This window comes from Leptosomus discolor, chromosome 7 (assembly GCF_034619465.1).
Source record: "Leptosomus discolor isolate bLepDis1 chromosome 7, bLepDis1.hap2, whole genome shotgun sequence".
Taxonomy (NCBI): Eukaryota; Metazoa; Chordata; class Aves; order Leptosomiformes; family Leptosomidae; genus Leptosomus; species Leptosomus discolor.
In genome coordinates, this window is record NC_141397.1 from 29,466,932 (window position 1) to 29,491,487 (window position 24,556).

At 39.1% G+C, this 24,556-nt stretch overlaps 1 protein-coding gene across 2 annotated transcripts in view; it reads left to right on the forward strand.

The window, feature by feature from the left end:
• POU6F2 (POU class 6 homeobox 2) overlaps positions 1-24,556 on the forward strand; it is a 315,511-nt gene that overhangs the window by 219,206 nt on the left and 71,749 nt on the right. The window lies entirely within an intron of this gene.

The window sequence follows — 24,556 nt, forward strand, 5'->3', positions numbered from 1 at the left end:
TCAGCACGTCACCTTCACAAATGGTGTTTGCCCAGCAGTCACCCTTTATGGTAACTTATGAGGACAGCAAAGTTAGCTGTTCATTGGCAGATGATCCTTGCTGACCCTAAAAGAAACAGAGCTTCTGCTGGTAGACGTGTGCAAGGGATGGATGGGTTATCCTTCCTCTTGAAATCACAGTCCTAATGTTTATCCTGCTAAGAATCAGATGTTTCTGTTAAACTCTCAGTATAGACTCCAAAGCTTAAAATGCCAGTTAATGGCTTTCCTAGATGCTTACTTCAATGACATAGATGTTTTTAATAGACCAACAGCTATGGCACCCACACCGATGCTGGGCTTTGCCTGTTTTGGAATTCACGAGCAGAAACGGAAGAGCTGCGATACAATGGTCCTAATCTCTTATACTTGGGTGTTCTCACATTTGTGTCATGCTATATTCACGTCCTGCAAGAACAGATTTGACTGTACCCACAAGTACGATTCTGAATAAACACCAGGATAGTCTGTGAAGTGAGCAGAATCTCTTTCACTGAGCAGTGGAACTGCACTTAGAAACCAGCAAAGTCTCTATTCACTTTATTCTCTAAAATTTGAGGCCCTACTTTAAAGGTTTTATCCACACTGATGGATTTGTCTCCATTTCCTGCAGAAATTAAACTGCATTAGCTTAATAATTAAAAAATCCTTTTTCGAACAATTAAGGGAATTGGTTTACAACAAGCTGTGTTTGCCATGTGGCCAGTTAAACCTGCATTAATCCGAGCTTCAACTAAATTGCAGCAAATCTGATTTTTTTAATGGTTTAGATAATAGACTTAAAAGTCTACAAGAGATGTGTCCTTGCTTCCCAAGCTTTTTCTTATAGTAGAGCATAATGTTTCTAGAGCTTCTTCTGTGTTTTGTCTTATGGTCTACTTAGGCACTGCTTAATGCCCAGTCTATCATGTTAATGAGTGCTTTGGGACTCTTTAGCATGCAGATTATTGACATACAGAGACAAGAATATTTCCAGAGGAGCTTCTGTTACATTTTATTTTCTTGGTGCAGCTGTAATGTATGCACACTAACTGTATACGCTATATGTTGCTAAAACTGTCTGCTAAATATTGTGCTTCAAAAGGCATTCAGTTTTCCAAACAAAGGAAATGCACACATAAATTAGAGTTAGGGTAAGGAGGAAGTGGGATTATCTTGGTGAACATACCTCAAGAGGGTTGTACTAACACTGAATCTGAAGTCTTGGCTCTCATATAGCCTCTGGCCTCAATGTAAATCTCAACTGAATCTTTCAGTCTCATTTGTGCCCTATAGGTACAGGCCAGTAGAAGGCTTTCTACTGTTAGCTCTCCAGGGTCACATCTCACTTGCAGAAGTACAATAAAAGTAAGTGAAAGCAAGAATAACTTGCATGGGAGGTGCTGATGTCAACGTTTTCATGGAGATACCTCGGCACATCGCTGTCTTTATCACGCTTACCCTCACAACTACCCTTCTGAGGGCAGTCTGGATGTGGCATACTGAATGGAAATGGAAGGAGGGAACCAAGTGCTCTGAGGTGGTTTTAGTTCAAACATGATCTCCTAAACCTTTTAGGAACAGGGATTAGAGTTAATGAAAGACACCAGCGTGAGAGGTCTGGCATTCCCACTGCGCTGAGCTCAGCCAGTACTGCTAAGCCAGCTGTGTGACTGGGACACTTTCAGAACAACAGTCAAGGAATTAGAAGTCATTAGCTGTCAGCTCTGGTTCAGCATTAAAGAGTTACTAATAAATCGGGGGATAAGTATTTTTAATGTCCTTTCCTCTCTGATCCTCGCCATTTAAATAGCCATGGAAACCAAAAGTTTGTTCGCAGATACAAATACACCGTGTGCTGACATCCAGAAGAGAAGCCAGAATGCAGCACAGTACTTCAGGCCTCACCTTAGCAATGTACATAGGACCATTAGTTTGGCCTTCTAGCCATTTTTACAGCATTTCTACAGCAAGCGTGATACTTTTCAAGCTTCCCTAAGAAGTACTTGAAACATGCTCTGTCCTATTGCTGATAATGGTGAGACTCTTTAATAAGCAAACAAGGACACTCAGAAATATTCCCAGAGGAACTGCTGTTGCACATTATATATGGTTGAAGGAGGTGTTCAGGTACTTTTCCAAAGCGAAGCAGTGGTAAGATCTCCTCCATGAAATTTGTCTGTCCATTCTAAATCCTGCAGAGAAAAGCTGCTTTACCCCCATACATCTAGCTTGAGGACTGGATCTGAGATTGTTTTCTTCTGCACACACATAACTAAAAAAAAAAAGGAGGGAACACATTTGGCAGCAGTTCATAAGTTCATATATCCAGTTCATAATAACTGCTTAGAATGTGGACTTTTTAATGTCTAATACTTTAACTTAAAAATTGACCTAGAACAAAATTCAGAGATATTATAGCCTCTGAGGTAATGTTCTTTATGAACTAGAATGAAATGGGGTTTGTTTGAAGAATATTAAGGGAATAAAGATCAACTAAGTTAAAGTTTGACAGCTTAAATTTCATTTCTGAATTCTTGATTTTTTCATGTGGGCTTTATCCTCTTACATTATTCAGGATCTGTCTGAAAGATATTAGTTTAGAACAATGCAACCTCAAAAAATTGTCATGGAAAGTCAGTAATTCAGGAGGATGATTGTGTTTGTTTCAAAAAACTCTGAAGGATAACAGCAATTACATCTCAAAAAGTACAGATGCTGTCATGTCCTTCAGAAGGCAAATTAAATGAAAGTGACTTGCTTAGGTATATCTGGGTGAGGTACTTTCGCTTGCTGATCAGAAATTAATAATACCAGTGCAGCGCACACCAGCTGAAAGTCTCAAAACGATTCTTGTCAGATTGTGCTGTAATACTGTGCTCTTTTTTATCACTATTCTGTACTCAGTTCAGTGGGCTGGATTGCAGTTACAAAACTATTATGTTTAGGAAGTCTTTTAATGATTGTGTAGAAAGATGAAAAACCTCACTTTGGGTTCCAGGGCCTGGATTCTGTGCTGACATTAGTGATGATGCTCCAGATTTACACTGGTAAAAGCAAAGCGCTGCAGAACTAGGTTCATCATTCATTTGCAAAAGCCAACAAACCAGAGGAGAATTTTCCAAATCAGAGCTGTATTTCAGGAGGTGGTGGGTCAGGTAAATGGTGGAAGGCTTTCATACCTTCATTTTAAAATGGTGAAATTCCTCATATAGATAATCATAGTCTGATTTTTGCTTTCATTGTGCCAATTGATCGAGACAAAGGAATCCAGAGGTGAAAGACAACCTACCTCATGTTGTAAATTGGGCACTTTGAAACCTTTATTTCTGGGAAAAAACACTTCTCCAAATATGCTTTCCTGTGAATGTTTAATGTTACTACATGGCAAACTGTACAGGTTCTTGAATGGTCAGCATGTTGCAACTTCAGACCATAGTTAGCACTTCTCACAGAGTTTCCATTTAATGAAATTTCTGGAGCCATAAGATCTTGATTATATGCTATATAAAATCAGATGAGCCAAGTACTAAATAGCCAATTATTCTGCTTGACTACCAGAGAAAGGTGCTTTGTGTCAGCAGCATATGTTTAATGGGCTCCGGTGGAGGTTAGATTCTGGTGCTGACATTCACTGTATGTTTTAGTGATATAGATAAGATGAATGTACCCACAGCTGGATCTAGAGAGAGATGCGCTATAGGTATAGAAGAATTCCCAATGATTTCTACTGTTCCGTTTGTGTGCAAATAGGAACAGACAAACAGGAAATTCCCCAGGGGTTGCCCCACCGTAAAATTATTCTGACCATTTTCAGAACTCCTTCCTAAAGCACCTTTTTGTCATAGAAGCCTACCTATAATAACTGCAGCTGACAGAAGATGATGAGTGAGAAAAAAATAATAATAAAAGGAGGGAAAAAGGAAGTGAGGAGATGACAACAGCAGAAAATTCTTCCAAGTAATAGCAAACTCTAGGATAGCAAAACCAGAACCTCCTTCAGATTAAATTTTCATACTAATCTTAAATAATGTATTTGGAACCTCAATACTTTTATAACAAAGGAGAAAAGAAGAGCAGAAAGGCTCAAACACTCAGCTGTAAATGAGGGAGAATGTGTACACAGATGCCTGTGGCTCCAACAGCCACAAAAGCCAAGCCGCCCCTTCCCTTCCCCCAAGCCTCATTCCTTGGTTACCTTCTCATTAAGGAAAAATCTGCTTTAAAGAAATCTCAGCATTTACTGACACTTTGGTAAATTTACATATATTTAAGATACAGAAGAAACAACAAAGTCTCTGTTGGTTTGAGGAAGGCAACAGGGAGATGTTTGCAAGGACTATAGTCATGGGCTGTCTTTATGTCTGTATTCACATCCAAATCCTGCTGTATTTTTCTCATGCTTATTGAATCCTGAGATCAAGAAAACTTGATCAGGATTATGACACCAGTAATCCTGCTGAGGGTTTTTTGTTTTGTTTTGCTAAAATTACCTAGCCTTCTTCCTGTATAAGATACTGTGCAATGTATGACCGTCTGAATCTGTTCCCAAGTTACTTGGTAATCAGTTTGACAAAGAAATATTTTATAAATGGTAAGCAAATGCAGTTCTTTGAATCCTTTTTCCAAAATTTCCTAATTAGGTTTTTTTTTTTGATATTAATAGGGGGTGTGATATTGCACATCACAAGGCAACAGGTGACATAGACCTGTACAGTGGATTTTATTTTTCATTTATTCAAGAAGGTTCATGCCCATCACCTGCTTAGAGTGAGTCTGTTGAAGTGCTGATATTGGGTGGATTTCCAGGAGGTGCTGGCAAGACCTAGGTCTCGGCTCTAAACTAATAGCATGGAAACTCCCCTGCAGTTAGCTAAATTGAGTTGAGCGTGGTGAACTGTTGAGAATATTTTGCATATTTCACCCCTTGCTCTTTTCAAACAGGTCCAGAAAGATTTAAACATCATTTTCTACTGAGAGTTTTGGATTTCTGAGTATTCTTACAGTATTTTAATGAGTTTGTGGGTTGTTAAAAGTCATTTCATGAGTGGAAGAGGCAAGTACTGGTGTAAAAATTTCCATTAGTTAGAAAGTCATGGTCATACTGATGTACCACACACACACATGCTTATTATCAATTGCAAGTGCTGTTGTGTTTCAGATCCCCTCCTTTTTTTTTTATGCTTTTCGTTTTGCTACTGCAGTAGTTCTGTGAACCACACAGATGCTACTGAATCATGCTTGAGGAACTGTTGGCTTTGAGTTTCAGTGCATCCAGGACCTCCTTTCTTCTTCTCCTCTCACCTCTTCTGGGACACTACCATGACCCTCCTCATCCCTTCTGAGTCTGCCACTGGCTAGGCCACTCCAATAAGGCAAGATGGCAGTTTGTCCCAGCTGGACGCTCAGGTGTCTCTGCACCGTGATGTACCATGCTCCCTGGCCCCAGCATACAGTGCAGAGACATGCCAGCTGGTTTCCTGGCATGGCTAGCTTGTCTGAGGGCTGCTGCTCTTCCTGTCCTTCTGGAGGTGTGTGGGCGTCATTTCCACAGAAAGGCTAGTTTCAGTTGCATGTAAGACTGCATCCATCTGCAGGGCTAAGTAGGGTTTCAGATCTTCTCCTCAGCTGTCTTCCTTCTCCCAGAAGCTTACTGCTTTTTTGGGTCTTTGAGGCATTGGGACTTCACACTGTAAAGCTTTTGAATACTGCTTTTAAACAGACCAGAGAGATGTTTAAGGGTTCTCAAACAGACTTCATAAGCAAGTCTCTTCATTCCCTGCGGAAACCTTCTCTCAGTTGGAGCACTCGCTGCCTGATCCATCCAAATATACTCTGCAGGTGTTGCTATTTTCAGAAGCACAAAGAGTACTGGTGTCTGACTCACATTTAAAGCAAAGGAAATTAATCTTTGAGCAAAACAACCAGCATTATTAGCACCCAAGGGGCAGAAGCTGAGGCTAATATAGGAAACCATTTACTAAAGAATTCTCTGAAGGAGAGGAAAGTGGAGCTGTTTGCCCAGCAAGCTCTGCCCTCTGAAATGGGAGCATTTAAACTCCCTAAAGCAACTGAAGTATTTAATAAATGGAGAAATAAATAAATAATATCCTCCCAGGAAAAATTTGGGAAAGGATCCATATCCCGTAAGGTCTTCTATTTCCAAAGCCTCTGTAGGCAGAGAGGAGGACCCTTGGGCTCTTAGGGACAGAAAAAATTGACACAGCCCTTCAGATACTCTTTTAAATCCAGTGGATCTGTTTTGCTACCATTCTTTTCTTTTAATTTCTCTTTTCACTCGTATTTCCAAAAATTTTCAGGGAAGTAGAGAATATCCCAAAGCATTACTTTATTTTCCCCTATTTTTCATACCCCTCACCTCTTTGTAATAAAGAAAAAAAAAAAAAAGAGAGAGAGAGAAAAGAAAATTGCAAGTCATCACAGGTTTCTGGTTCTACAAGAAAAAAAAATCTTCTACTTGGAAGCAAGTGGACCAAGTGAACACAGAGAACCTAGTAGGCTTGTTGGATCTGATTGAGGAGCAATATTCTGATGGTGGTATAGCCCTGGTATTATATCATTCAAGACTCCTTGTACAAATAAGCGCCTAAAAGAGATTGTTCAGCCTCTAGGTACTGCCTCAAAAAAAAAAAAAAAAAAAAAAAAAAAAGCAAGCCACTCTAGACTGGTTTAAAGTTTAAAACTAAGCCTTTTTCAGCAGTATTGCTGAGATCTATCAGAGTGTCCACTTGTGGCGGTTTTAGCAGATGCAGTTTAGGGCAGGTGTTTAAAAAACCAATACTTTCTCTTTTTTATTGGTAGCCAGAATGTTTTGAGAGAGTGACTAAGCACAGGCCTGGAGATTATGAAATTTGCTTAAGTGTTAATGGGTTGATTGCTGAGTTACAGCCTGCCGTCTTTACTGGAAATTGATTGACTGGTGCTGCAGGTCTTCACACTTGACGCTCGGATTTGACTCGAAAATTCTGCCAAGTCTTTTACTCAGAAATTTATCTTAATTAGATCTGAAAGACCTGCCACAGCAGAATAGTCACACCGATTAAAATGAAAAACAGGAGAAATTACTGATCAAATTAATCATAATGTCGGGTTACAGCTGTAGGTCTGATGTAATTTGCCACTCCAGTGAGTTACATCGGCCCAGGCAGAGGAAAGAGAGCTGGTTTTACGCTGATCCATAACACCAGGCAGCTTCGGGCAGCCCATCAGGACGTTTATTCCATTCATTCTCTTGGCTTAGTCTGACCTTAGTGCTGCAACTAGAAACAAATTAGGCAAAAGAAAAAAAATATCCTTTTATCCAAGGGGTCGCACTGGAAACATGAGCTTTCCAAATCCTTCTTGTTTCATTTTTCCCGTTTCTCCGCCAACCTTCTACTTTTGTTTAAAGTAACCAACAATTAATTATGTGGAAATTGGAAAATTAAAAGGTCAGAGGTTCCTGCTTCGGGCACAATTCAGAAAATGTGTATTTCTAAGAGCTCCTAGTGGGTCAGGATACGAGGCGATTAGGATCATTTAAGCAAATGGGTATACAGCAGCACATGAGAAAGCATGTCTTAGCAGGTGGAAAATCAACAATCAGACTTGATATCTTATAGATGTGGTGATCCTAAAATTTATTTTAAATTACGTACTTGTACTATATTATATACTAATATATATATTCTACTATAACCTTTAAAAAACACAAAACATACAAATCACTAGTTGCATCCATGTTAGAAGGAGGTTGTGGGTCTTAAGGGGGCCTGAAAGAGAAGTCATTGGCAAGTTTCCTAGTATTCGTTCCACCAGTAAAGTTTAAAGATTTTTAGGACAACCTGTCTTGTAGCACCACTGTATTTTTTGCTGCTGATCCAGGACAAAGTCAAGAAATGAAAATATTTGCCACCAGCTGAGAAAGGAAATGGAGTAAAGGAAAGAGATCGAGAAGGCGGATGAGCACTATGAGTCTTAAAAAAAAAATTGTCTTACCTTTGAAATACACCCAATTTTTATTTTGATACTTAAACTGATCATGAATTTTCTAAGGGATTTTTCTTTTCCAACAGTGACGCGATCACACAAAGCTGGTTTCCCTCCTGCCCAAAATTTCATTTATAATTTCCTATTTTAGGCCTGGAAAATCAAAAAACCTGACAATAGCTTTTGTGTAAATCAACTTAAGTTGTATATAAACAATTTGTTATATTGAAATGCCTAAAAATAGTGATTTGACAAAAGAAATTGAAAACATTGTAATTCATGGTGATGATTTGAAATCTGCTTAATTACTTCATCATTTTCAAATGAAAGTTTTTGTTTGCTGAAACGTTTCAATACTCTATCTTTTATCTGCATTTGCATCAGAAATTCCATCTTAAATTAGGATAATTTCCTGTGGGACAGGAATTTGACTTATTTCTGATAGCTTAGAGAGGACCCAATATCCTGTGAGGATTTGAGTTGGAGAACCAAGCCAGGTTATGTTTGTGAAAGATATTGGAAGGCAAAGCCGAGTTTCCAGAAGAGAAAAACTGATGTATGAAAATAGCACATCGTATATTGCTAGGATTATCCTTTTACTAAAGGAATGATGATGGTGCATTTTGGTTCTTAAAGGAGCTGAGATTCTTTAAAGCAGCAATCACTGCTGCAATATCTTTCTATACCTGTTAAGAAATACTTACATGCTTGTAAAATGCATCAGGGAAGCAGTCAGACCTGGGGGGATCCTAGGTTCTTAGCAAAAATACAGATGCTATAAAGAAAACCCTAAAATATCCGCCCAGTCACAGTACAGAGTGGTACTCTCTAGTCATGATGGCAAATAAATTGATATCAGAAGATGATTCTGAATGAATGTGATAAAAAGTGATATAAAAACTTTTAGTTGTTAGTGCTCTTTTGATTTTCACCATAGTAACATTATAATCCCATTTTCAATCTGCTGGATAGCCAAACCCAGCTGGAGTGCTTCTCTGTCTCTTCTTGCTCTCCTTCCAGTTTGGGCAGTCCAGTCCTTGTCGACTGGTGGCTCCAGCTGGAACAGAACAGGAGGTGGTAGAGGGCTGATGTCCTCTTGACTTTTCTCCAGGGGGGTGGGAGACACCTCACAGAGTGCCAAGCAGAGCTGCCAACATGAGTGCTCCATGAGCTGGAGGGGGGGGGGGGGGGGGGCAGATGACAAGGACTAGGCCTGTACTGGAATCAAGGTCCAGGAAGGGGCAAGTAAGGAGAAGCCAATCTCATTCCCAGGATTCATCTGAGGGTGAAGCTTCCATCAGTGTAGAATTCCTCAGGAACAGAGACTGATTTTAGGGAGCAAAATGAAAATGTTGGGAGGAGGAGAGAGGAGAAAAATGACATCTTTGTTATGCAAAGTACCTTTATTCCTACTGACCTTTTCTACTGGGAGAGAGAGACGCATAAAAAAAACAGAACAGTTGGCATTGTGAAAAGCTGAAATTGTGTCACTGATCACTACACTGGAATAAGATGCTGTGTGCATTTCCATCCTACCTCTGTCTGCAACTTTTCACTTTATAACGAGACCTAACACTACTACTAGGGAAGTTGGCAGGAGGTTTCTCATAGCTCTCAAATGAGACAGGAGCAAGCTCAATAAGCCATTAGGAAGGTTTCCCCCTCTCCTCCCTCCCCAACTTTATAGAATTACAGCTTCCTATTTTTATTCCTTAACTGTCTTCTGACTATGGAACATGTTCTCCATGAAATCAAAATGTGTCTGACAGAATTTTCAGTTCTTGTAAAACAAATATAAAAATAAACAAAACTTGAGAAAACCAAGCCATTCTAAAAACCCTTGATGTTTTTCCCCATAGACATTCAAAGAGTATGTCTAGGGGGAAATCGCTGGTACTTCAAATGTACAAGCAGGTATAGAGATAACATATGTCAGTCCTGTAGAACCAAGTTTGGCACTCCATGCTCTCATGAGTGAAAACTGCAGGGAAAGGAGGGGAGGGGGTTCTTTTACCACCACATGCAATCTGCATATTTAGCTCTAATCTCATTATCAAATTATACCTTTGCTTACTGAATTCACTTTTGAAAAACAATTCGCATCAGGACGCAAAGTGCTCTAGTAAATGGGTTGTTGGAGTCAGGAGCACCAGGCTGCTGTCACTGTCTGGCATGTCACTTTGTCTTTCTGTTCTTTTGTTGATTCTCCCACCATTGTTTGATCTCTTTAGACTGTAAACTCTTACAGTTTTTTGGTATAATGCAATGAGGCCTTGATCTCGCATGGGGCTTCTAGGTACTGCTGTAACACTAGTACTACAAAAGCAAGGAATATTCAAAGGAGGAATCGCATAGTCCCAGTCATTCTCATGCTGAATTGGGAGTAGTAATGCTGTTGACTTGAGAGGACACAGAACTGGTATCCATTTTGTTTTCAAGTATATTGAATATTTTAAAGTTTCTGTCAGCTGCTCAGTGTGCTGTCAAATGCACTAATGAAAGGTTTTCCTGAAGTTAATTTTCCTGCTCGTAATACAATAACCAAATTTGCTTTAACACTTGAAAAAATCCATCCATACTAAAGAGAATCAGTTGCTTAATCCTAAAATTAAAGGTTATTGCATGCAAGAGAAAATAATTACATGCTCAAAGTATGGAAAAAAGAAAACTTTTTTAATATGTAGGTATTTGTATAATTAAAGACTAATCAAGCATGAAGGCTGCTGACTAAACCAGAAAATGAGATTGTTGGCAAGCAATATTGTAATGTAAATGCCATTTTTGTTTAAGTACTAAAGAGCTGGAGAAATGATATCCTGAACAGATTAAAAGCAAACAGCATTGATAATAAATATTTATCAGATTTCAAATGCAACACACAGAGATTTTTATATTTTACATGCAAAATATATTGGCATTGAAATATTCCGTCACTTTTCAAAGGTTTGTTCACATCTTCACTTTAAAATGTTGAAAAGCAAGCACTCACTAGTAAGAGAAACAGCTTTAGAACTCAGTCTTAACCTGTAGCAATGTCAGTAATCTGTAGGCAATGGAAAACAGCTGAGAGTTGCTAAGGTGCTTAACTACAAATGTATAAGATCAACTCCTGGGGCTGGAGAGTCAGAATTTTAATGGTCTTTATGTGTGTTTTCTATTCTTTTTTCCAAAATGCTCACGTTAATTTTTCAAAAAGAGAGGGAAGCTTCTCAAACTTAAATCTGTGCCATGAAACAGACGCAGTAAGGTATTTATGGAGGGCTTATGTATATACGGAAATTATTCCAGTGTAGCCATCATTTTGTTGTAGAGGACTGATTTGGTTAAAGACTTGTATCTTCTTGGGGCAGTGCTTTTAAATTTGTGCAAAAGTATTGCGCTGGTTAAATATATTAATCATATCCCTTTGTGTTATGTTATTGTAGCCTAGATTTTGTTCAGAAGAGGATATAAAGTTATTTGGCTATATCAGCAGTTGAGGAGAATGAGGAAAGGCTAGAAATTAAGTACCAAATGTGATCCCATTCCTACCCGTTTTCTTTCCACTACATTGTTCCCAGAGTTGGCACTGCCTAACATACTGAGGTCCAGCAGAAACCATCTCTTAGTCAAGCCTAGTTGTGCAATAGTTGAAGTTAATTTAAAATGTCCTTTACATCTGTGAAAAGAGGCTTAAACCCAATGGTTACGATAGTAAGGCAATTAAGACCTTTGCTTAATACGTGCACTGTAGGCCATTGCATCCTTTGTGTTGGTGTGTACCTTCTGTTGTTTCCTCATACATTTACTTTTCAGAATAATTTTCCTCTCACTTGATTATGACTGAGAGGTACAATAGCATGTCACTGACAGAGTTATCGGGGGAAAGTGGCAGTAGGGATTTTTGAAAGTGAGGCTGCCTTCGTTATCAAATTTTTCCTAGCCTAGTGTAATTATATTCTATTAGCCTTTGGACAAAGAGAGTGTAGACAAGTTACAATTAAATAATACTGTGCAAAAGTCTAACGCTAGTCTCTCAAATAAGCATTGATCTAATTTTCAGAAGGGTTGAGTCACTGCCATTAATGTGAACTGTAGAAATTATTACTTAGCCCTTGAAGGAGCAAAAATACAGATTTCAGCACCTGGATTTCTTAGAAAAATCTTGCTTGTGGCTATAGTTTATATCACAGGAAACTGACATTTGCAAATTCCAAAATTCAGACCAAGTCAGCCAGGTTCATACAATATCCTGTTATTATCTGAGTTACAGAGCTCTTAAATGTGTAACTTCACAGATAGGTATATTAATATATTATCATTAAGAAACTTTATAATAAGTAGTTTATAAGTCCTCTGAGCAATTCATATTTACACTAGTTTAATGATACTAAGGATTACGTTGGTAAAAATGCACTAAGGAAAACAGTAGGAAAAGTACAAAGCCACATGTTTAGATGATCAATCAGCAGTCCAGCATGAAGGAAACTAGAAGAGCCAGCAAAGCACCTTTAGATCAAAGCTATGCAACTAATGGTCTATGAGCCAGGTCTGATCCATAGGAAGTTTTTCTCCAGCCCGCAAATGAGCAAATAAGAGAAAAATAAGAGGTTTTTGAAGCAATTGCACATGTGCCCTGCCCTAGGATGTGCTGTTGCTTGTGAGTCCCAAGAGCAGCCCAATTACCTAAGAGAGGTGGGCAAGTGAGAAGTCTGCCTTTTGAAATTTGTTTCTTTGGTTGGTTGGTTTTCACATGTACCTAAGTGAAGCATAGCATTAAGTTTTAGGTTGCCTGTTAGCAAAAGAACCTAATTCTTTTCTTCTACAGAAATGACTGTGCCTCCCAAAGATTGCTGATCCTGTCAAGCAGGAGATAATTCCTTTTTTTGTTTTCTAATTGTAGTGTTGTATGAAGTGTAAGTTACAAGAAGGGTTTACCTATTATTTCTAGAAGGGAGATTACCACAGTTTACTGAGGAAAACATGGTAACATGTAAATTATTTAAAGGCTGAAACAGACTCTTTCACAAGTCATTAAACTACCCTATATCTTGGAACACAAAGAGGATATCCCTGGGATATTTATCTGAGGGGTCTGCAGGTCAAAAGGGGAATGGAGTCAGCAGAAAAAGAAGCAGTCACATACAGGAAAAGCAATTATTCACAAAATAAAAATGAGGATAGCGGTTAGAAGTGTCAGCATATACATCTGAGATGCTTTTGGTGGAGCCATTACTTATAAAAAAGTCATTACTGGCATTTTGCGCTAGATATTGTGTACCTATTTCGTGGTAACCATGGCTTGCATAGCATTCATTTATATGGAAAACCTACAAAGAAACCTCACACCACCTAGTGAAATGTAGAAATGTCTTCTGGCTCTCTGGCTTTGTAGTCTTTGACAGGCATCAACCTAAACAGGGACCTAAAATGCTCAACACTTTTATACATCATCTCCATTTACTTTCGTGAATCAATCAGGGTATGCAAGGCTCGGCTTCAGTGTGTGGTTTTTGAAAGTCTTAATCTGACTCTCTAGGTTAACCAAATCAAACTCCAAATCATAAAAAGTAAGATCACAGTTGTGGTTATAGCCTTATTTGGAAGTCTGAAGGCCAGCCAGATGCTGCTTTACTTTCTGGAACCGTCCAAAAAAGTTGCCTATTTTCAGGCAAGACTTGCCCCTCATCTGAGCAATGTGTATTGGAATTTGTGGATTTTTTTTCCAGACATGCTGTATTTGATTTTCCCATTTCTTCACAAGAGAAAGTCTTACTACTAGTATTAGGCAAATATTAGACCCAAGGAAATTCCATGATCTCAACAAATATTTGACTTCCAACCAGAAAAAGAAAACAGATAAAACAGGGCAGGGTGGCTGACAAAGTTTCATGTGGATAAAGTAAAACTGTGAAGTCTGATTTCATCTGGTTTACTTTACCATATGTACATGCACACCCGTGCCATTTGAGAAACTGGATTCAAAATTAAGAGCCCAAAACTGAGGAATTCCAGTACTACCAAAACACTTCAGGAGTTATGGAGGGACAGACTTCCTAAACACAATCAAAATGCCCACCACTTTTCAAAAAGTTTTGACTCCAATGAAAATAATAATAATGCAATAAATTTTTCCATCAAAATTTTTAAAACCTATTTGCAAAAAAAAATTGTAACACATTATTTAAAATTAATCCTTATCCTGGAAATCACCATGGTTCAGAAATTATTCAGAAATACTACTTGGTGCTTAGAAAAGCTGAATCTGACATTTTTGCAGTAAACTGGAAAGCTACATGCTGTTGAATATAATCTTCCCATTAGGGTGCTGTTTTTAAATTTCCTGGAGGGTGATTCAGTGCATCAAGGCAACAGGGATAATGATCTGAGGAGGAGACTCCTCACAAAGTAGAAAGAAAAGAGCAGTACACTTCTTACTTCTGACAGCTGACAGAGCAGGATTTGCCCTATGAAATATAGTCAGCCATGCCAGTGAAACGGTCCAGCACTAAGCAAAGGAGATTTACCTCAAGAACTGAGGTTTGTAATCATGAGGGCGATCACCACCCTCATTTTTCTATAACTTATTCTTTTACAAAATGCCTAGCAGCCTTCTTTGAAACAACTGGACAACTCAAGACTTCCCTTACATCAGTTTTTGTTGAAAACTGTAGATTCACTGCAAAGCAAGTCTATTCACGGCATCTGGTGAAATCATCTCATGTAACAGTATCTTAGTCTGAGGTCCAAGCCTTCCACTGCACCTGATTCAGATGTGAGGTCTCCACATGCTGGTGAGTGCCCTGATTTGGCAGAGTAATGAATGCTTGAGGGCTTTTGCTTTTCCATCTTGGAATATAAATAGTTCACTGTTCATCAGGTCAGAAAAAGAACCTATCCTCCTCTTTGTCCCAATGCTTATGGTAACTTTTACAAAGGAAGTGATTCTAAATAACAGCAGAGAAAGGCCATGAGCCTGTAACTTACTATGTGTAAGTATGTGTGTCTTTTCTATTTGAGAATTGTCTGCTGGAAATTTTAATTTCTGTAAGTCCTAGACAAGCCCACAAGGAGCTCTGTAAATATTCAAGATGTAAGCTAAGACTAGTTTGGCTTTGTTGTCTCTGGAGAGAAGAGGGGCTGAATGTATAGGTTACACGATATTCTATCAGTTGTTTGGATGGGAGAGCTGCCACTTTAGCATGGTATGAGCAGTGCTTTTCCTGGAGGGCTGCCTGGTGTTTGGATTGCGTCTGGCTGATTTTCATTTTGCAGTCATGCAAAATGAAAGGATGTTTCCTAAGCTACTTTAAGTGGGAAATTTTTAAAAGATGATTGATACAGAAAGATGAGTATAAGATACATAGAGAGCATATATATGATGAAGGTTGATCGGGTTTTTTAAAAAATAATTAGTATCTTCTGAGAATAAAGAATAATCTTTAATGTAGGCATTGAGTGACTTCCTACCACTCAACACTAATTTTAATATAAGGAAGTGTTGAAATGCTTCTAGAAAGTGCAGTTAAAATAAATCCCTAAATATCTATCTAGCTACCTAGCTCCAATAGGATTGAGGCCTTATGAGCAAAATTTGACTTTCAATGATATTAGGTCAATACAGACTTTTAGAAAAGAGGAATTACAGGTTCTGAAAATAAAGTTTTAGTCTTAGTACTTTGATAAAGATCCATAACCCCTGGCCCTTTAAATATTGAACTTAGACTGTAAAAATATCACTTCTTATTGATCACATGGTTATTAAAGTCAGTCAAATGCTCAATTTATATGTCAAACACTTGTAATATTTCCTGTAAATATTAGAACAAAAGAAGAGGGTGATAATATCATTGTGTTCAGTTGCATTAGATTTATTCAGCTTTTAATCACTGAGCAATAATAAAAGTGTCACTAAGAAATGCATTAAATATGCCAAGCATTTGTCAAGGATAAATTAAATCACAGCTGCATCATGTATGTTGTGTATGTGTGCATTAGTTCATGCACATGAAGGCAAAAACATACCCATCCATGTAACTGAGTGTGATAGGATATATACACCATGTGTTCTTGGTCTCTCCTTTCCTTACACCTTCCCACTCCCTGCCACATTCTTGCAATCCTGGAAAGGTATACGGCTTATTTGTTGAATCTCAAGGAGAATGAGGAAACTTAATAAGTCAACAGATATTAATTAAATGTTAAAGGCAGGATTTAAAGCACCTTCAATATATATTGCTCCTAATGACATTCAAGTGCACTTACAAGAGAGGTCAGGGAGGAGATCTTTAGATCCCCTAGGCTCCCCCAAGATGCCTTTCCATAACCAAATGCTTTCATATGAGTAATCGAAAGAAACCTTTAGTCAACCACTGGGGAGTCTTTACAGCCTGGCTTCGATTGGAGCCTGAGTGCAGGCCTGTGAGCAGGAGGTGTTTGTAAGCATTTCTAATGGCATTTTGATGTACATGTACAAAATTGATGTCGGAAGGATCATTGTAAAGTCCCAAACAGTGGAATATTGAGGACATTTTCAGGTGGCAGTCAGATTCTGGCTGGGTGAGCCCAGTATATTTTCTCATGTCACAGTTGATTAGGTTCACAGGGAAGTGGAAAGAGTAAAAAATTCTCTTATTACTGCAGCAATGCCATATCAGCCTCTTTTCCCTTTGAATGCAACATTAGTTTTTGTCCAGAACTCTAACTGCTTTCTACAGTTTGGGGAATTGTAAAGCAGAAACAATTTTCCCAGCTAGGCTGACCTTCACAGTAATGAGAAATGACTGGAATTTCTCTCTGTTTCTCTAACATTTGGTGGGGGGGTTATAGGAGGAATGTGTTTGTTTTACCTGATATTATGTTGTGGGCGTCTATTTGGCACTTTGAGCCTAATTTTTTTCCATTCAGGAGATTACATGGACTGTTGCACCATCTGACCCAGTAGCCAGCCCTCAAGTGTATAGAAAAGCAACAGTAGTGCACTTTAAACCTTCTGTTATCACAGCAGTGATGGCATTTTGTTTCTGCCATTAAATGATTTTTTTTTTTTTTTCCCATGGGATGACTATTTTCATTTACTCTTCAGTACTTGTTCAGCTAACGAGCAATGATCTTGAGAAAATCTAAAATTCATTACAGGTCAGGCAGGTGGGGGAGCCCCAAGATGGACATACATCTGAAAAGCGTTCCTTGTGAGGCTAGTACCATAGTACTGCAATGCTGATCATCTCTTGGGGATAGGATTAGAAAATTCTGCATTTACGTGCAAAACAAATAAGTGCCATGTCCAAAGAGTCTTTAACAGCAGCACATCTAGCTAGAAATATGAGTTGTTGCCTGTTCTTTCCAGGTGTTTCAGAATAAACCTCTTTCTCTGTGGAATCTGAGGTCTCTAGCAATGCATGGCAGGCCAGGTTAGGTCTGCCCTGCAAATGCAGAAGTAGGATTGCGGAGGTGTTGACATACCCAAGCTAGGTTTTGTGAAGCAAAATTCAGTGCCAGGAAGAGTGAAAGCACTACAATAGGGCATTAAATGCAACAAGTAAACACACAGGATCCCAGGCACACTTATACAGCCTATGCTGAAGTCCATACTGCTGCGTCTTCGTTGTGATGTTGACATGAGCTAGGTGGGCGCAGGCAGGACTCTACCTGCTCTTGATTACAGTGTAGATGTCTCTGCCACTTTGCGTCTGTGCTAGTAAAATACCCAGAAGTTCCTGGAAATGGGCACAGGTGAAAACATTTCAAACAGAAGACATACTAGATCAAATCTCTGTCTGCAAATCACTCAAATATGAAAGCTGAGTGGTAGTTTCAGGGAATTCATAAGTTTCAAATGTTTTTCTTTGATTTTTGGTTTGTTAGAGCTAGGACAGGCTATGGAAATGTCAAAATAGCATGGAGGAGGCAGGTTTTCACCTCTTTTCACCATGGAGGAATAAAAGGTCTCATGCTCTTTCTGGGAAAAGAAGATTGCATAATACCCTGTAAATTTTCAACAATTTGACTGTACTCCTCTACATTTACCGTATCTGAAAGGCCTGAAGTGGTGAACATATGCCATATAAGTTGGAGTTACATTTTCCTAGTTAAATATTTCAAGGTTACAGCCATGATGTTAGAGCATGGCTTTAATTCCATGTTAATAGCCCACAATATGGGGAGCAAAGTCAAGGCATATTAAATTCCATGATCATGCTGCAACACCTAGAATGCAATATCTCATTAACTGCAACCAGTGGGCTCACCGGAGCCTCCACTTGAATTTTTTTACGCCTCCAACATTAGTTGGATGCTATAATACTAACAGGTGACTTTTTTCTGATCTACTCCATTGTATGTCTGCAGCTCATCGATTACGAACAAGGTCAATGGGGAGAAAAATGCTTGAAATTGCAGGGAACATTTTCTTTGTATTGTCATAGAGCATTACAGGAGGCTTAATTTAGATGTTCTTTTTCTAATTCTGTATTAAACTATTCAGTACTCATCCTTGCCTTTCTCTTCTGGTCTTTTAAAACAGATGTTTCTTGAAGCCCTCAACAGCCTATTTCTTGGGCAGTGCTGCTCTTTCTCTGTATTCCCTTTACTCCATGCATGATTATCATGAGTAAGAAAGACTGGATTATGTGGCCACTAGATGAACAGAAATAAACTAAGGCAAATTCTTTGTGGATCAAGACAGATCTGACAGCTCTTCCCTTCTAGGAAAGGAGAACAAGCAAAGAGTGAAGACAGCCCTCACACTCGGATCTAATCTTTTTCAGGAAACCTTCATTCTCAGTCTTCATATAAAACTGGCCAAATCTGTCAGATCCTAAGGAAGTTATAATCTGGGAGAATGAGGTTAGATAGTGTCATGATAGAGAAAAGCAGCAATCGCAAACAATGCTCAATAAAGCAGATCTTAGGTAATGCCTTTGCCTAAATTAGTTACAGAAAATAGATTGATAATCTGAAATGCTTCTTTCTCTTTATTATAGTTAGGAATGCCCTGCTTTGTTCACTATTTGCAGTGTCCTGATGTTCGATTCATACTTCTATCTAATTCCATCTTCCAGCTAATTTTTATGAAGGCTTCATAAAAGGACAGAACATTAATTCAAAGATGTTCAATATTGAACAATATTCATTGCAAAGCAATTGCAAACATGTGATCTTCTTTTTCCTTTTGACAGCACTAATTAGATTTTTTTGTCTAGTCCTGAATCAAACCCTAAGTCTAACATTCATTTCATGCCAGTGTAAATCAGGACCAACTCTGTAGAAGGTCAAGTGTGAAACAATGGAAGCGAGATTGACCTTAATTACTGTGAACATTGAGAAAGTTTGTCTTCATAGCACAACTAAAACTTTATGACTGTGACTTGTCTTCATCCTTGAGTTTCTCTAAAAAGCTCTGCACATGAGAAACATCAGTAGAGCTGTCAGCACAGGACCATGTTTAAACCTTCCCTGCCTGGCAACATTACGAAGTCCTTCACACAGTAAGGCAGGATCTGATCCCAGAAACACAAAAGCATTACCCTGTTTCCAGGACTGATAAATCAGCATCTGGTACCAGTAGCCCTTACTGAGAGAGGCATTCCCTCAAGCATTTCTTATTTGACTGGAGTGGGAAAGTGTACACTGTATTAAATTTGGCATGCAAACAAGATATACTCTAACTTTAAAAGTAACAGCAATGTCTCCACATCAAGTGCTTTGGGACTTGGATTACACACAGTTTTGTATTTGCTTTTCTGTCCTAGGTAGTACTAACAAATCACTGGTTTACGAACATACTCAAGCAGGAATGAAAGGTGTTCTATCTCCTGATCTCTCTCCCCAGTATGCTCTGTATTATGAAGGAACATTATTACGTATGTAACAGGCTAAATGTGTGAAAACCGATCAGCCAGTCTCAAAGCACTGGGCTAAGGTTTAATTACGCTTGTTAAGAAAGGGACAACATTGTCTAAGATGTATGGAGAGGTTGCCCACAGCTGCTAGGGTACGTTAAGTCACAGTCAGCTTGGGGCCACCTTCTTCAAATTGAGAAAAGGCTATGGGTAGGCGGCCGTAATAAGAAGGAACATGAGATGTGTGTATGTAGGCTTCCAAATACACGAGTGGCATAAAGGGGCTGTGGCTGTCCTGTCTCACCAGACTGCCACACTGAGGATGAGGAGTATCGTATCCTGCATCCCATCGAGCCCCACAGGTTGAGTCCTCACACTCCCTGTGGCTGTTAGGAATTCACTCAAATTCCTAAAAATTTCAGAAGCTGCAAGAACAGCCAGGGAAAATAAAAAAAGTATCTAAATATAGAAGAAATAAAAGCAGTATATAAATATTGGAAACTGCTCATTCCTGCTCTAGCCTGCAGGAAACGGCTGAGTGCCACTGAAACTGTGGAGAGCCAGGACACTACTGCTCTCTGCTCTGTATCTCTACAGGAAATCTCAGCATAGCCCTTAGTGTGATCTTGTAAATGCAAATTACGTTCATAGACATTATTTTAAGGTTTTTGTCTTCCTCCTACTGCCAGCCAGAATTGATGGCACAGCAGCAGAACAAGCAAGCGCTGCATAGAATTTTCCAAGAATGTGGGCCGTAAACGTACAGCGCCAGGTTGCACCTCAACCTGCCGTAATTCTACAAGCAGAGTGCCCTTGGGTAGCTAAACCCTACCCTTCATCTTTTTGTTAAGAGGGTCCCCTTCTCAGCCCATTTCCTCTACCAGCACATACCCTCTGGACTCTCAGACTGGGCCTTGCTGCCATACTGCAGCATGCCATGCAGTAATTCTCCTTGTTTCTTCTTCGCTGAATTCCTTCCAGAGAGCCTGAAAGTGTGCAGCCACCAGGGCTGGGCAGCAACAGGAAAAGTCTTTCCAGAAAACAGCAGGCTACCAATCAGATGAAATGAGGGATTATAGGATCCTTACGTTGGGTGGAAAAGAGTAATATGTAAAGCACGGGGTAGCATTACCTGCCTCTGTTCATCAACAGGCAGGATTGCTCCAAGCCCCACACTCTTGTTGCAGCATTTGGAGATTTCTGAAGCTGTAATGATGCTGTTAGCCCACACTCCACTTTTAGCTGGCTAGAAGGAACTGTCATTTGATGACTGACTTTTCCATTCTGTTATTAAAATAGTATTTTTAATATACAGGTAATTCCTTTTCACCAATGTAGACAACAGTGAGAGCAAAAATATACTAAATAAATCTATTTAGCATGAATCGTTGCTCCAACTCTGCTAAAATGTATTACTGATAAAAAGACTAAGGAAAAGACAGTTTTAAAAAATATTTATTTCAAAGAAGTCCTTACCCAGACTTCTCTCATGCCTTAGTCAGTCCATATTTTAGCACAGTAATTTTGCCTACTCCCCATCACACTGTGCCTTACTGGAGTGTCAGACCCAAATCACAGGGACCAGCAGTCATACTGGCTGTTCACTGTTGCCATCTTAGAGCAGTTCACGGCTCCACCTGCTCCTGCAAAACAAAGATGCAATTGATAAAGAAGATGTGGATTAGGGGTGGGTGTTAGGAAAGGATCTAGAAGAACAGGCTAAGATCACAGGCCGTGGGGCTGTATGAAGTGTGAGCACATAGTCTGTAACATTTCCTGCTCCCAAAGATGTTCCTGTCTTGGCAGACAAGCGAGACAAAGGAATTACGATTATCTCCACTTTACAGATGGAGAAATGAGTTACTAAGAGATTAACTAGCTTGTCCAAGGTCACTCAGGAAGCCTGACAGGCACAGAACTAGGACCTAGATTTTCTGAGTTCCTAAGGAAGGATCAATCTCTAAGAAATAGTGTCCTAAGCTATGTTTCTTAATAAAAGAATCTCGTATTAAAACGTTACAAAAGTAAAAATGCAATTTCTTTACCTTTCAGTTTGATTAATGGATTCTTCACAGCACAACAATAAAGCAAGTTCCTTTTGTAACATAGAGTATTTGAATCATTTTTTTCAAAAAGTAATGATGGGGAAAAAAAACTTTTCTTTGATTAATTCCAGGTAGATTTTACTTTCTCTTTTTTTTTTGGCTAACAACTTCAGGATATCAAATAGATGCAGTTTAAAGTGCTAGGATTTGGCACGATGGTGAGCCAACTAGCAAGAAACCACCCTTTATAGATAATATAATAGTAGAACAAATTGAGTTTCCAGACCTTAATCCTCTAAGAAAAGCTGAAACCAGAGGGGAAAACTTCCACAGTGTTACTCACTTGGTTCACCCTCTTTGATTGCCGGTCAGTACATGAACCCTATTTTAGAAGTGATGTGATTTCTATCTAAAATAAGCTGTTTACAGTGTTCTATGGGCTATTACTGTTTGAATGCTAGTTTCTAAAGTTCTTGAAAGAAGTCTACATTAAAGCAACATTCAGAAGATTGTAGGATTGTTTTGTATTCTCTCTGAAATGGAATGTGATTTCATCTGCATCGGGCTTATTTCTACAGAGTAATTTTGTTGTTTTGCTTTTCAGCATTTTATGAACTCCCAGAGAGATTATTGACCCCTGCTTTAAAAGTTTGTGATGAGAAGATATACCAATAGTAGGCCTATTATTAATAATAATGACCATAATGGGCACAAATTCAGCTGTTTTTTTAGGAGGTGAAATATTTTCTTTACTCTTCTATAGGCATAAGTAGGGCTTAAAAGCAAAGATGGCGGGGGGAGGGGGGGGGGTGTGCCAGGATTTTCTGCAAGTTCCCTTCCACTGTAATATTGCAGTATACAACAGCTGCAGAAAACAGGATCGCAACCAAGCAGGAATACTCAGTGAGGAACAAGCACTAAGGAATAATCTAACGATTAATTTTTAATTATTTTGTCAGAGGTTTACGTACCCGTTTGTTAAAAACAGGGGCAAAATTACTAACACTTTCCTTATAACATGGAGCACATTCAGGGCTGCACCTTTATTGTCCATGTGGAATGAGCATGTGATTCTGTCCCATGGCCTAAGGCTCTTGGGCTTGCCCTGTGCAACACAAAGCCGTGCAGCAGTACTGAAGCTGGTGCAGGGCTCTGTCTTCGTTGACACTCTACCCAGGATAACTAGGCTGAATGAAAAACAGGGAGAAGGGGAGTACCGTGTTAGCACAGTCAATGGGCTTTGTGGCCTGGGTGAGCATTTCTGCATTGCTGCTCTTTGCAGTTTGCTTTCATTATAAATAGTCAGCGTATGTGCTCAGAGACTGGTCACAGGTTCCCAAAGATGAGAGCTGTAAGGTCCTGAATCTATCATTCTGCTTTAGATGCAGAGACAGTCACGTTGCCGTGTAACTTAATGATCATTTGACTTAAATGTGTCATTTGGGAGCTAGACTGTGTGGTCCTATATAGCTAGGGCTCAGAAGTAGGCCCCGAATGCAGGTTCTTACCTCTCTCTGCTCAAATCTAAACCTCTAAGTAACTCATACACATGTCCAAAGTCAGGCAGCAGGACTTGGTGTGCAGTGTGGCCTACACCTGGGAAAACTGCAAAACTACATTTGCAATGGGTCCTTTGGTATGTGCCATCCAACTGAGCAGCTTAAACGTCGGCTCGGTTGCCCCCATGGTCAATGGAAAAAGAGTTCTCTCTGGAAGACAGCTCAGAAAAGGGCCTGGCCTTGTAAGCTCTGAACTACTCCCTAGAGCATCTGTTTCCCTTTACCAACTACAGAGATAATGAACGGTGATTGGCTTTATAACTTCAGTGTCTGAAAGTAGGTGTTGGGGGCATTTCCCAAACAGGTAGAAAGAAGACAGAAGTGTGACTGCAGTGTGGGCTAACTATTCCCACACAGGACACTTTTATAGCTTTGTGACAGGATATGGGCTGGAGAGGAGCATTATTGCAAGTGTTTTTCTCCTGTACTAATGTAAGGTATATCAGAATAGTTGTGACACTATTTTGTAAAACTAAAAAGAACACTAGTCAAAAAGACTGCATGTTTCTAAGATCATCACATGTAGATTAAAGGCTCATCTCGTATGCAATGACTTATGTATGCCTATCACCTCTTCTCCTAGATCTTCTGCACAGCAGGAGTGGTGTATAGGCTTCATAAGATGCAGAAAGATGACAGAAATACACAAGTTTTTTGATTTACCTATATTCTTCTCTCTTCTATTCCTAATCTAGGATTTAGTGGTTTTATGATGTGTTGTATGTCATGTGTCTGATTTAAAATAATTATTTCGATACTCATTCTTGTGATTCCACTTTTTTATGTTTCAGCACTCTTGTGTTGATATGTTAGAATTAGTTATTTCTTTTATTAGCTCAGCAGTGCTTTGCTTCTGTAAACATAATGCAAGATCTGTAATTTTCTTTATCGTTGGTGAGATTAATCTCTATATACATTTTTTTCACTTGTGTTCTGCTTGGCTAATGGAAACATTCCGAAATGCATATATGACATATTTCTTGCTTTTTCTTTGATATAGCATATCACCTACATTAGATGGTAGCCTATATTAGCCCGTTATTTGTTCATTAAAGTTTATGGAGCAATCCTGCATTTCACGTATTTTGTCTTGCACATTGCTTACACACAAACGCATGCACAC